This window comes from Pelodiscus sinensis, chromosome 2 (assembly GCF_049634645.1).
Source record: "Pelodiscus sinensis isolate JC-2024 chromosome 2, ASM4963464v1, whole genome shotgun sequence".
In the NCBI taxonomy this organism is placed as follows: Eukaryota; Metazoa; Chordata; order Testudines; family Trionychidae; genus Pelodiscus; species Pelodiscus sinensis.
Genome location: NC_134712.1, coordinates 132,171,680 through 132,183,761, shown reverse-complemented (window position 1 = coordinate 132,183,761; position 12,082 = coordinate 132,171,680). Strand labels below are relative to the sequence as shown.

Sequence of the window (12,082 nt, the reverse complement as noted above, 5' to 3'; positions counted from 1 at the left end):
TACTTACATCACAAAACCCGATATTAGGAGATAGTGTGCATCTGTACTTAACACTCAGTTCCAGGCTGTCCATTCAAATTTACATGCATGCCTGTGAGTCATACGCAGCTCTGCAGTGTGACAAATAAACTGTGGTCCTGTGCAGGATATTCCTTCCAGGTTATACATGGGGTAAATGACCAGAAGGGAAGGGAAGTAAGTTATCTGGAGCAGCAATCTGGATGAGCAGCTGAAGGTTTGATGATGTAATGTCTTGTGATGAGTGAATTGTCAGGCCAGACCAGAGCTGATTTAATTAAAGCGTATCTACCTCAGTGCACTTGATGTCTCCTAAAAAATTGAGGACAGCATTTTAATTCTAATTTACAGGCTTTTGCCTTGAAAACAAAAAACACAAGCCCTTTCTTCAGTGATGGATTATCCACTGGGCCTACGGGCCCTGGCCAATTAGGAGACCCTGGAAAATGGGTGCCCTGCTCTGCCCCAGGCATCCCCAAGAGCAACTGAGGTGCTGCCGGGTTGATCTTGCAGCGCCAAGGGGCGGCGCTACCGGACCAACCTGGCAGCACCCCAGCTGCTCTGCCGCAGGTGTCCCTATTCAACTGCTGCTGAAACTGACCAGCAGCGGCTGAATCGGGGACGCCTGGGGCAGAGCCGGACTATCGGAAGGGAGAGGGGCTATGAGTCTGGGATGGCATCCCCCCACACCACCCTAGACCCTTCATAGCCCCCCCTTCCGATAGTCCGGCATATCTGATAATCCGGCACCCCCCTGAGTCCTAAAGGTGCTGGGTTATCGGAAGTTTACTGTATTTGTTTTAAGCCTGCTGCCCATTAGTTTCATTGATGGCCCGTAGTTCTTATGTTATGGGAACAAGTAAATAACTTTTCCTTATTCTCTTTCTCCACAGCAGTCATGATTTTATATACCTCTGTCATATTCCCCCCCTTAGTCTCCTCTTTTCCAAGCTGCAAAGTCCTAGTCTCTTTAATCTCTCCTCATAAGGGACCCGTTCCAAACCCCTAATCATTTTAGTTGCCCTTCTCTGAACCTTTTGTAATGCCAGTTTCTTTTTTGAGATGAGACCACATCTGTATGCAGTATTCAAGATGTGAACGTACCATGAATTTATATATGGGCAATAAGATATTCTCCGTCTTATTCTCTATCCCTTTTTTTAATGATTCCTAACATCCTGGTTGCTTTTTTGACTGCCACTGCACACTGTGTGGATGTCTTCAGAGAACTATCCACGATGACTCCCAAGATCTTGTTCCTGATTAGTTGTAGCTAAATTAGCCCCCATCATGTTGTATGTATAGTTGGGGTTATTTTTTCCAATGTGCATTACTTTACATTTATCCACATTAAATTTCATTTGCCATTTTGTTGTCCAGTCACACTATCCTTCCAAACTTCCTCTCAAAACTCCCTGTTAGCTGCCCCTGTTCGCAAAGTTCCCTGGGCGCTGATTCACTGCTTTATAAAGCCCTGGTCTTCCTGATAGCCCTGTCCCCTGACTAAGGCTCAGCAAATGAACAGAGGCTTCTAGTTTTCTTATCTAATTGGTGTTTTTCCATTCCACTGTAACTATATATGTTATACTGTTTAATGTTAGCCACCTATAGGTTTTCTAACTTTGAATTTGTGATCAAACAGCACTACGGGGATACTCAGTCATCCTATCCATTTTATGGTTCGGGGCAACCACCCCAGACCCAGTGGTTTGGGGGAGCCCTGCAGGGTCCATGGTGGCCTGAGGGATTAGCAGGGGGCCTAGTGTCCTTTCACACTCACAGACGCTGGGAGCTGGTGGAGCAGAGAGGGCTGGCGTGTGGTATTCACTTCCCTCCACCTGGCACTAGGCCCCCGGTAGTCCCTTGGGACGTGTCCCACAAGTGAGGTTTTTGGGAGGAAGGGGGGTGGAGTGGAGGTAGAAGAGGGGTAGGAAGAGGCAGACAGGAGTGGAGCATGGGTGGGGCTTTGGGGGAAAGGGTAGGATGGGGCAGATAAGGGACAGGATGAGGCAGTGTGAGGGCAAGGAGGGCTTGGGGCAGATGCAGAAGGCTGTTCTGGGCCCTTCACCTTCAAGACAGCCTTGTGAATATGAAGATACATAACGTTTGGAATATTGCATTGTCTGTTGAAGGCAGCCTGAACTGAACAGGAGGTTTTGACATTTTGGGGGGGTTTTTTGGAAGAGGGGAAAAATTACATTCATTTTTAAATATGACTTGTTAGTCATACTTAAAATTCTGATAGCATTCTTTGATACCAAATTGAGGGATTGCCAGTGCACCCATTATAAATTGCTCTTTTCAAAGAGTGCATAATGGTGGTTTGTACCAATAGAAACTTGGGGGAAAATGGTAAAACTGCATCCCTGAGAATCTGTCCTTGAAATCTGCCCTTGAACTTTGCTGAAGTTCCAAAGATTGAGTTATCTGTGTCCTACTGGAACTGAAATGTTATAGGCAATATCTAGAATGCTGCCAAAAAGAGAGATTGTTAGCAAATTAGGGATGACCAGTATAGTGTAGTAAAACGGGTAGACTTAAACACAACTATCATGGGGTACCTGATAGGGATGTCAACAAGTAGACATTTCTATTATTAACCAAAAAGCGTAGGCTTATAGGTTAATCTTGTTGATTACATTCCACCCCCTCTCCCCCCGGCTGCCTCTGTGTCAGAGGTAGTGGGGGCAAGGCAGAGGGGGAAGCAGGAGCTAGCTCCATGGTGCAGCTTGCCACTGCTTCCCCCCCCCCCCCCCCCCCACTGCCCCATGGACAAAGTCTGCTGCAGAAAGGGTAGGGAGGGCCCAGGGGAGGCTGCTACAAAGAAGCCTCTGTCTTCAGTGGGCCAGAGTTACCTGTGGACAGAGGATGCTTTGCATCCAGTGGAGCAGCCTCTGTCTGCGGTGAGCCTGGGCCCGCTGAGGGCAGAGGCTGTTCCCCAGCAGCAGTCCCTGTCTGCGGGGAGGGAGAGCTCGGACCCCCTGCGAACAGAGGCTTCTGCCAGATCAGTCTCTGTCCATGGCCAGCCCGGGCATCACAGCAGCTTCCCCTGGCCCTTCCATTCCCTCCCTCCTCTGCAGCAGCCTTTGTCCATGGGAAGTTCAGACCCTCACAGACAGGGGCTGCTGCCATCCCTCGCTGCTGCTTCTGTACCAGAGGCATCAGTGCAGGGTGGCAGGCACCTGGTCTGTGCAGGGAGCCAGAGGCAGCAGCACAGAGTTGCAGGGGGCTCCCCAGTAGCCGGGCTTGGAGTGCACTGGCTGCTGGCCCTGCCCCTGGGGACTATCGAATAATCATGTAACCGATAGGATTTCATGCAGTTACATGACTACTTGATTACCTGATATCCTGATAATATCCCTGGTACCCGGATACAGCCTGGGACTGTGGGACAACTGTGCTCGCTGAACTCTCTTCAGCCTGGGCTGTCTCCCACAATGCCTTGCTAGTGACCAGCAACAACCCCTCCACTGTTACCACTCAGCACAACAGCATGCAGAGCCCCCCCACTCTGCTAGAGAGCATGTCTGCTCCCAGAGTCACTCAAAAGTCACACAGACACCAGCCAGATCTCCCTCCGCGCTCTTTCCCCACCCCACCCCCCCCCAGCACTGTATTTCAGGACTATAATAATCTAATTTATTAATTGGTTTACTACTTCATCAGTGGGAAGTGAATATACACCAGCCTTTGCAAACCTGAGCAAGCATCCTTACCAAACACTTCAGGCAAACTCACTGGTAAAGATAAACAGTTCAACAAGTTTATTGACAACAAAAGATAAGTAAGTCATATTAAATTATAGGCAAAATGTTAGTGTTAGTTACCAAAAGAAAAATATAATTAAGCAACTAGAAATGAGTCTCTCCCCAAGATGTAATTTTTTGGTGAGTCATTTTGGTTGCATCACATAATTACGATGGCACATAAATTATGTTGTTTATCTAAAAATGCAGAATACACAGAATTGAACCATAGTATTAAGGTGCGATGGTCTGTATAGCACTTTTTCTACTGTTTATTTTCTCAACCATTTGAGTTCTTAAGCAGAACAAAAGTGAAGAATATAAAAACTAGTGTAAGAGCAAATGGCTTATCTTTGCTCGCTACACATGGGGAATTTCCTTTAGAGATGAGAATTTCAGTAGACTATTTCATTGAGTTCACTGAAGTAGACTTGCCCCAGCTTGTGACCCAACTTTTTCCCTCAGAAGTGAGAATTCAACTTTCTAGTTTTAACTTACTTTTGAGAGAGCTAACAAGTTAGGCTTCAGTGTTCTCAGTCTAATAGTGTGTTGCTGCTTTGCATTTAAAAATAAAATCTGTTCTTTGAGCTTCTTGAAAGACTTTACAAATATTTCCTCTACTAAGGGGGTGTCTTTTGCAGAAGGCTATTTTCTGTCAGTAATGCCTTTATTTTGTTGAAGGAGCACACATAAAAGATTAGACCTAGAGACAAAGATGTATTTTAGGTCTCTTATTAAACTTATTTTAGACCCTTTAAATTGCATGGAAATTGTATGGAATTTCAAAAAAGAGCTAGATAAATTCATGGAGGTTAGGTCCATCAATGGCTGTTAGCCAAGATGTGTAGGAATGGTGTCCCAAGCCTCTGTTTGTCAGAAGCTAGAAATCGATGACAGGAGAGGGTTCACTTCGTGATTACCTGTTCTGTTTACTCCCTCTGGGGCAGGGGTGGCCAACCAGTTATAGGCAAAGAGCCAAAATAGTTGCGCATATAGCACAAAGAGCCGGGGGAGGGGGGGGGGAAGAGAGGAGAGGAGAGAAGGAAGTTGTTGAGCGCCCCCCCCCCCCAAAAAAAGACACTACCCCTTTAAAAAAAAACCCCTCAGGTTGGCCACATCAGGCTCCTGCTGGCAGGCTCCATTTTGCTTCGAAATAACAATGTGAGCGTCTACACTGCCATTCCTGTTATTTTGAAATAATGGACAGCTTATTCAGAAATCTGTAAACCTCATTCTATGAAAAATAGCGCCTATTTCAACATAGCTATTTTGAAATAAGGCTTGTGCAGATGCTCCACTGCAGCTATTTCTAAATAGCCCCTTACCAGGGCCATTCTCAGTTATTCCTCCCCAGCACCTCCTGGGGCTTTAAATCAAGATAGCACATCTACATTAGGGAAGCCTGCCTCAGACTAATTTTGAGGCTTCCCTGCAATGTAAATATACTATTTTTAAATAAGCTATTTTGGAATAAATATTCCGGAATAAACTTAAAAAACAACAAATAGTCTGTTAGCACTTTATAGACTAATAAAACATGTAGATGGTATCATGAGCTTTCATGGGCACAGCCCACTTCTTCAGATGACCAGAGTGTTGGATATCCAGAACGAAAATAAATTCTGAAACAGCTTATTTCAAAATAAGCATGCAGTGTAGATGTACCTCAAATGGCCAGTGTTGTCTTGTGTCACACCTGAAACATTCATGTCTTTTTTTCACATCCATGTAAATCTGAAATGCCACAACCTGTTTTGTTGGGGAAAAAAGGAGACCACTGCATGAACACTGGGAAATAGAGCTCTCACCCGGGGAATTAAGCTTTCTTTCCAAAGTTATGAACTTGTAGGTTTATTAATACATTTAATTTCTTTCTTCCTTTAGTAACAAGGAACTCATTTGTGTTTGATGGATAATCCGGGTATAGGTCATGGAAACAAATTGAATCATATTTTATAGCCTCATTTGAATATTATCTAGGTGATTTAACTGATCCATGTTTAGCAAGAGACCTACCTCTTCATAAGGAATAATTCTGTTTTGGAATGGTGCAATAGTATATAGCCAAAGATTTGTTTTAAAAGTATATACTAGAAAGCATAGTTCAAGTCCAGAGTGCTTGCATTTATTCTTATTCTTATTGTGGGATACAGGTGAGTTGAAAGGAAAACGGCAGAGTGTAACTTTTTTCTTTTTACCTGTTGACCAATAATGGTTTGAAACTGAAACTTGTCTACGGACAAAACTGGTAGGTAGGTAGGGGGAGGGGGAGGGGGAGATCGTGTTAAGTGAAAACGTGTTATGTGGGGTCAATTTTTCCATTGAAAAAAATGGAAAAGGTGGAGGTTGCGTTTCAAGCGGTGGTGTCTGTTGGGACCGGGACATAAGGTTGAGGAAGAAAGGGGACTTGGTTACAGCAGGGAGGGGAGGTGTTTGGCTCTGGGGAAGGGAAGGGAAGGAGAGGGGAGGGGAATTAGGTTGGGAGTATGCCCCTGCGACGGGTCTGCCAGGACCCGCACTGCGTCTGGCGAAGGGGGTTTGGTGGGGAACGGTGCAGCGAGTGGCAAACCCTCCGCCGCTTTGCAGAGAGTTGGGGGAAGCGCCGCACAGCCGTCGGTGACAGGCCAGCTGGGGAAATCGTGTTATTCTGGGGACGGTCGTGTAATTCAAAAAACATTTCCTAAAAAAAAAAATTGTGCTATCGTGAAAACGTGTTAAGCCGTCACATGTTAAATGAGGAATTACTGTACTGTCTTCCATGCACAGTGGTCTTTCACATAGTGAGTGATGGTTTACAGTAATAAGCAGGGCTCAACAAACTATACAATCTACTTGCCCATGGCGAGTAGATTTCAGCCGTGTGCCCCATTGATTTGCAGCACGTGCATGCGCGGTACGGGGCTGGCGAGTGGTTTTCGCTGCCGTTTGTCAAGCCCCGGTAATAAGGACGCATCACACTTTCTTCTTATATATTACATACATGTCAATTGTGTTTATATACAGCACATACCAAATAACTCTGTGGTTCTCTCCTGACTGTTCCCTCAGTAAGTAATTCCGTTTTGATTTATGGTTTACCTGTTTGTGGGCTGCTGCTCCTATCAGAGTAACATTGCCATCTTTACTTCTCTGATTATGGATTTGGGTGTGTGGGGGAGCACTCCAGTTATTCTTAGCAGTGTTTCTGCAAGCCCCACCCCCCAACCCAGCTTTTCTTTCTGGTTGTACATTCACGTGAGTGCAACTAAACATGATGTGCATTATTGGATATTTTTGTGCAATGCCTTCAGATTATGCAAAATGAGCTTTATTCTACTTGAGAGGAACAAATTTTAGATACTAGGCAGGCATTGTATACTGGAGAGGAAACTTTTATAGTTTCATCCTCTTTTCTCTCTCCCCGCCCATACTTAATACTATTAAAAACAACTAAAATTTGTTTGCTAACATGGCTTAGTTGATTCTGTTAATTTGGTATACAAAGTTACACGTGTGTATGTGGTTAGTCATTCATTGTCATCATCGGAAGCAACACATCAGGGGAGGAGAGAATATGAAGTCACAAGACCCACCAAAATTGCAGCTTGTTCAAGCATACTCACATGGACTGAGCATGTTCAATAACATCTGCTGAAGCTGCTTCCCTCTCTGATGCTCACTGTCTGTGTAGCATGATCATGGGATTAACATAGTTACCCTGTTCTCTATATCTAAAAGAGATAATAGATTTAGAGCAGATTAATCTCTTTAGATTTGTCGTAAGAGATTTGTGGGCTACCATAGACCAGTATGTTGTCTTGCTACTCCAGAAAGGTGGCTGATAGGCAGCAATTCACAGGCTTCAAGAAACCATGTAATGTATAGCATAAAACTTCAGTATCCAAAGACTATACTATATTCCCAAGCAGTGGGTCCCTTTTTCTATCGATTTCCAAAGATGATAATTGTGATTCTTAATTGTTTTGAAAGTGTCTTCCCTGAAAGTTTGGTGCCAGCAAGCTTCCAGATTTCCAATGGAGATGTGTAGGGAAACAATGAGTGACAATTTAGCTTTCTGCTGGTGAGCTATTATTTTTACCACATCATCAGTATTTTGATACTAGACTGACGGGGGGGACCTCAGCAGTTCAAGCAAAAGTTGTTTTCTCCCTCTATTGAAATTAAAATATTAGAACTTCTTTTTTACCTAATTCTATAAAATGTAAAGTTTGTGTCACTTCTGGTAAAGCAAGAGGAAGAGGGCCTTTCTGAATTCCACTATCTTTAGACCCTTATAGCTTAAGTTCTCTGACTATTTGACTTAAATAAAATGTAACAAAAAACAGGAACCTTACTAGCTAACAGCAACTAACAATAAAAAAGAAATGGAAAATAGTTGTTAAAACTAAATAGCAAACAAGCTTCACAATTACTTGAAACTGAAACCCACATTAAATCTTAGTATTTTTGTTAGTATAAAAATAAGAGATGATAAATTAAGCAGCTATTTGTTACTCTCTTTCTTAATGTAATTTTACTGCTTGTCATTAAAATCACATTTTTTAATTGCTTTATTAGCTTTTAGTGGTGAAAAATGGATGTACAAATTAAGGATGTTAAATTGCATTTAATCAACTAATCGACTAGTCGATGGAATTTGCTTTGACTAGTCTGTTAGTCAATAAATGGGAGAATCTGCAAAGCCACAGTGGGTTAGCTCCAGGCTCTGGGAGTTAACCTCACTGTGGCTCTGCCTTTTAAAAAAAATAAGAGGCATGGTACCTGGGACTGGGTGCGAGCCAGGAATCAGTTGATTCCCAGCTTGCGTCCGGTCTCTTACTGCATCTGGTCCCTCACTGTGCCTTTTAAGCCAGTTCTCCCAGCACCAGTTTATGCTTATCGGATAGTTGACTAGTCGCTTACATCCCTAGTAGAAATAACGTGCAGTTTGTTTAATAGAGACTTTATGCAGGTAAACATTGTTTTGAATGGATGTTGCTATATGAGAAATCCAATCAAAGTTTCAGAATTCTAATAATTTTCCCCTATTCACTCTTGAATTAAAAATCCATTTTTCAAGTGAAGCTCTCTATGTAGATATGCACATACAGAATTGCTTCTACATCTCAAACCTTTGTTTGCTTGAACATTGTGCCACCTTGTGCTTCTCGAAATGCTCTGAATACTGCAGGCACTGCAGTGAAAAAGCAGCAGCAACTGCAGACTGGCCTGGTTTGAAAGGATGACATCACCTCCATTAATGTGTGATAAAGACTGCTGGCTCAGAGATTGCTGAGCTGTGTAGAGATTGGTGCAGATATTTTTGGCACTGCTCTTGAGTACATTTGATGACTTTCTTCAATAAGTCTTGCTAAACCTACAAATCATAAGTGCTTTGTAGTACAATTAACCTTAAAAAAGGTAATGTGCTGCTTTATTTATTGACATGATCACTCCCACATGGAGTTAGAGTGTGTTCTTGTCCCTCCCTTTCAGCACTCTCCCACCCAGATACAATCCCCTATGTCTTTTGCCTTCAGTAATGTCAGCATTGTAAAACAGACACAGACATAGGCCCTTAAAGGGGCAGGAACATGAAACTCATACACCCTGAGCCTTTAAAGATGTGCTCAGCTGCAGCAGGTAAGTCTTGGAGCCCCAGTTTTGAAAGGTGCTTAATCAAGTGCATAACCTAACTAGCCTCATTGAAGTCAATGCTGTGATGCACATTGTTTGGTGCCTGGTAGAATTGGTGCTTAAGGCAGACTCTAACATACAGAACTAGCCCTATACAATAAGATTATTTTTCATTAATTTCTGTCAGGTAAAAGAACGTTTTTCAGCTTAACCTTAATAAAATAAGCATCTTAATTGCTCGGCATGGCAGGAGAGGGAGCGTATACAAAACACACATCACACATAGGGTTAATAAGTCAGTGTTACCAAATAGGATGTAAAATCCCATTTAATTGGCTAACTGGTTAAACATATTGTTTGACCAGTTCAACAATTAAAGAGGGAGGCAAGCAGGGGGACTGCTCCAGCCTGGCTGAGACACCCCACCTCCTCTTTTTCTTCTCCCTCCCCCGCAGGCATGGGCTGCTACTCCAGCCTAGCCAGAGCAGTCCCTGCCTGCTGGGTGCCTTGACTTCCTGAGAACAGATACTTCACCACCTCCTCCCACTGCCACAGCTGCTCCAGCCCCACTGGTTAACCTTAATTGGTAAGCCTCGCCCATTAATAGTGAGGCTTACCAGTGAAGTGGTTAAACCTTCACATCCCTATTACCAAACCCCCCTGCTTCTTGAAAAAGAGGCTGCAAAATACTATCTCTCTTCTAGAGCTGATGGGTAATGATGCTGTTGCAGAGTAAACACATTTACAGACTTGCTGGAAGACTTGTTTTAATCTAAAGCTTCTAGCCTTACTCTGGTTCCCAGTAGAGTTACAGCTGCTACAGGGTGAGCGAGCACATATCAACAAAAAGTTGCTGTGTGGAACTTACTATAGCCCAAAATGTGATTGACTCCCTTGAGCAGCTGCAACCTGCTGCATCTGCGGTGCTCTAACAACGAACTAAAACTTCAAACCCTGTTAGTTTGGTGGATATGGAACAGCTGTGTAATCTAAGAATTCTGACCTGTAATTTATCAATATCATATGTGATCTGCTTAGTAAGAATTGCTCTATGGCAGTGATGGACAACCTAGGCAAGTGAGTGGCCCACATGATGGCCATCCTCGTCAGTAGACTGCAAGCCTGTTGTAATCAAGATGGCCTCCCAGAATAGGATAGTATCAGAGGGGTAGCCATGTTAGTCTGAATCTGAAAAAGCGGTGAGGAGTCCTGTGGCATGTGCATCTGACGAGGTGGGTCTTTGCCCACGAAAGCTTATGCTCCAACACTTCAGTTAGTCTGTAAGGTGCCACAGGACTCCTCGCTGCTTTTTCAGAATAGGATAATTGTTCTCACAGTGCTTGTGCACCTAGAATTTTCAGGGTGTGCAGACTGAGCCATAGCAGTGCTTTGATTGGATACAGAGGGAGTCCATGGCTTTTACAACATTGACTGTATGTAATCAGCACACATCTCGCTTCATGTATGTGTCACTTCAGAAATACCACTAGGGAAAAAATGACATGGACAGAAACTAGCATAATCCAGCAACCCTGTCTGTGCGTGGGCAACGATCAACAAAATGCCACACACCAAACTCTGATAGGCTGCATGCAGCCCTTGAACCTCAAGTTGCTCACCACAGTTCTATGACTATTTTGGCTTATTTGACTGTACTTTGAATGTTCTGACTAACCTTTAATGCAGGGCTGTTGTAAGAACAAGGAGGAGAGAAACACAACAGCTCTAAATAAATCTCCTGATGAATTTGGGAGCAGTTACAAAATACTGACTAAATAATTAGTGGTAAAGGTGCCATTTCCAGGCTCCTGCTCTTTTGCAAAGCTGGGAGCCTAGAGATCAAAATGATTCTTAACAGTTAAGACTTGGAGGCATGTGGGAGCATTGTCAAAGCGTTCTTCCTGGGGCAACAGACCAGTATAATCACAGACAGGTCAGGCAGGAGTGTCTGAAGGAGAAGCCTTCTCAAGCTTCCAGGAGGTGATGGTAGGCCTTAAGAAAGACAGACCTCTGCATAATTTGTGTTTTAAACTCTGTCTCTGAAATTAGTTGGTACTAATTAAAAATACACTGCATTAAGAAGCTTGCATGGTCACTGAATGCTACTGGTCACAGCTCTGGAGGAGAAGAAATTCACATACTGAACCTAAGGCAGTTCTGAAGAAAAGGACCTGGGGATTACAGTGGATGAGAAGCTGGATATGAGTCCACAGTGTGCCCTTGTAGCCAAGAAGGCGAATGGCATATTAGGTTGCATTGCCAGCAGAACCAGAGATGTGATTATTCCCATTTATTCGGCTCTGGTGAGGCCATATCTGGAGTATTGTGTCCAGTTCTGGGCCCTCCACTATAGAAAGGTTGTGGATGTATTGGAGAGGATCCAGCGGAGGGCGAACAAAATGATTAGGGGGCTGGATCATGTGACCTATAAGGAGAGACTGAGGGATTTGGGTTTGTTTAGTCTGCAGAAGAGTGAGGGGGGATTTGATAACAGCCTTAAACTTCCTGAAGGGAGGTTCCAAAGAGGATGGAGAGAGGCTGTTCACAGTAGTGGCGGATGGCAGAACAAGGAGCAATAGTCTCAAGTTACAGCAGGAGAGGTCTAGGTTACATATTAGGAAAAACTATTTCACTAGGAGGGTGGTGAAGCACTGGAATGGGTTACCTAGGGAGGTGGTGGATCTCCTTCCCTAGAGGTTTTT

The 12,082-nt window shown here is 43.8% G+C and overlaps 1 protein-coding gene and 1 long non-coding RNA gene across 5 annotated transcripts in view; one reads left to right on the top strand and one right to left on the bottom strand.

The window, feature by feature from the left end:
- LOC112544792 (uncharacterized) overlaps positions 1–7,476 on the bottom strand; it is a 90,319-nt gene extending 82,843 nt beyond the window's left edge. Inside the window, exon 1 of the long non-coding RNA XR_003088121.2 lies at positions 7,367–7,476. This is a non-coding gene — a long non-coding RNA (uncharacterized LOC112544792). The remainder of the gene's footprint in view (positions 1–7,366) is intronic.
- TRIO (trio Rho guanine nucleotide exchange factor) overlaps positions 1–12,082 on the top strand; it is a 412,227-nt gene that overhangs the window by 100,539 nt on the left and 299,606 nt on the right. The window lies entirely within an intron of this gene.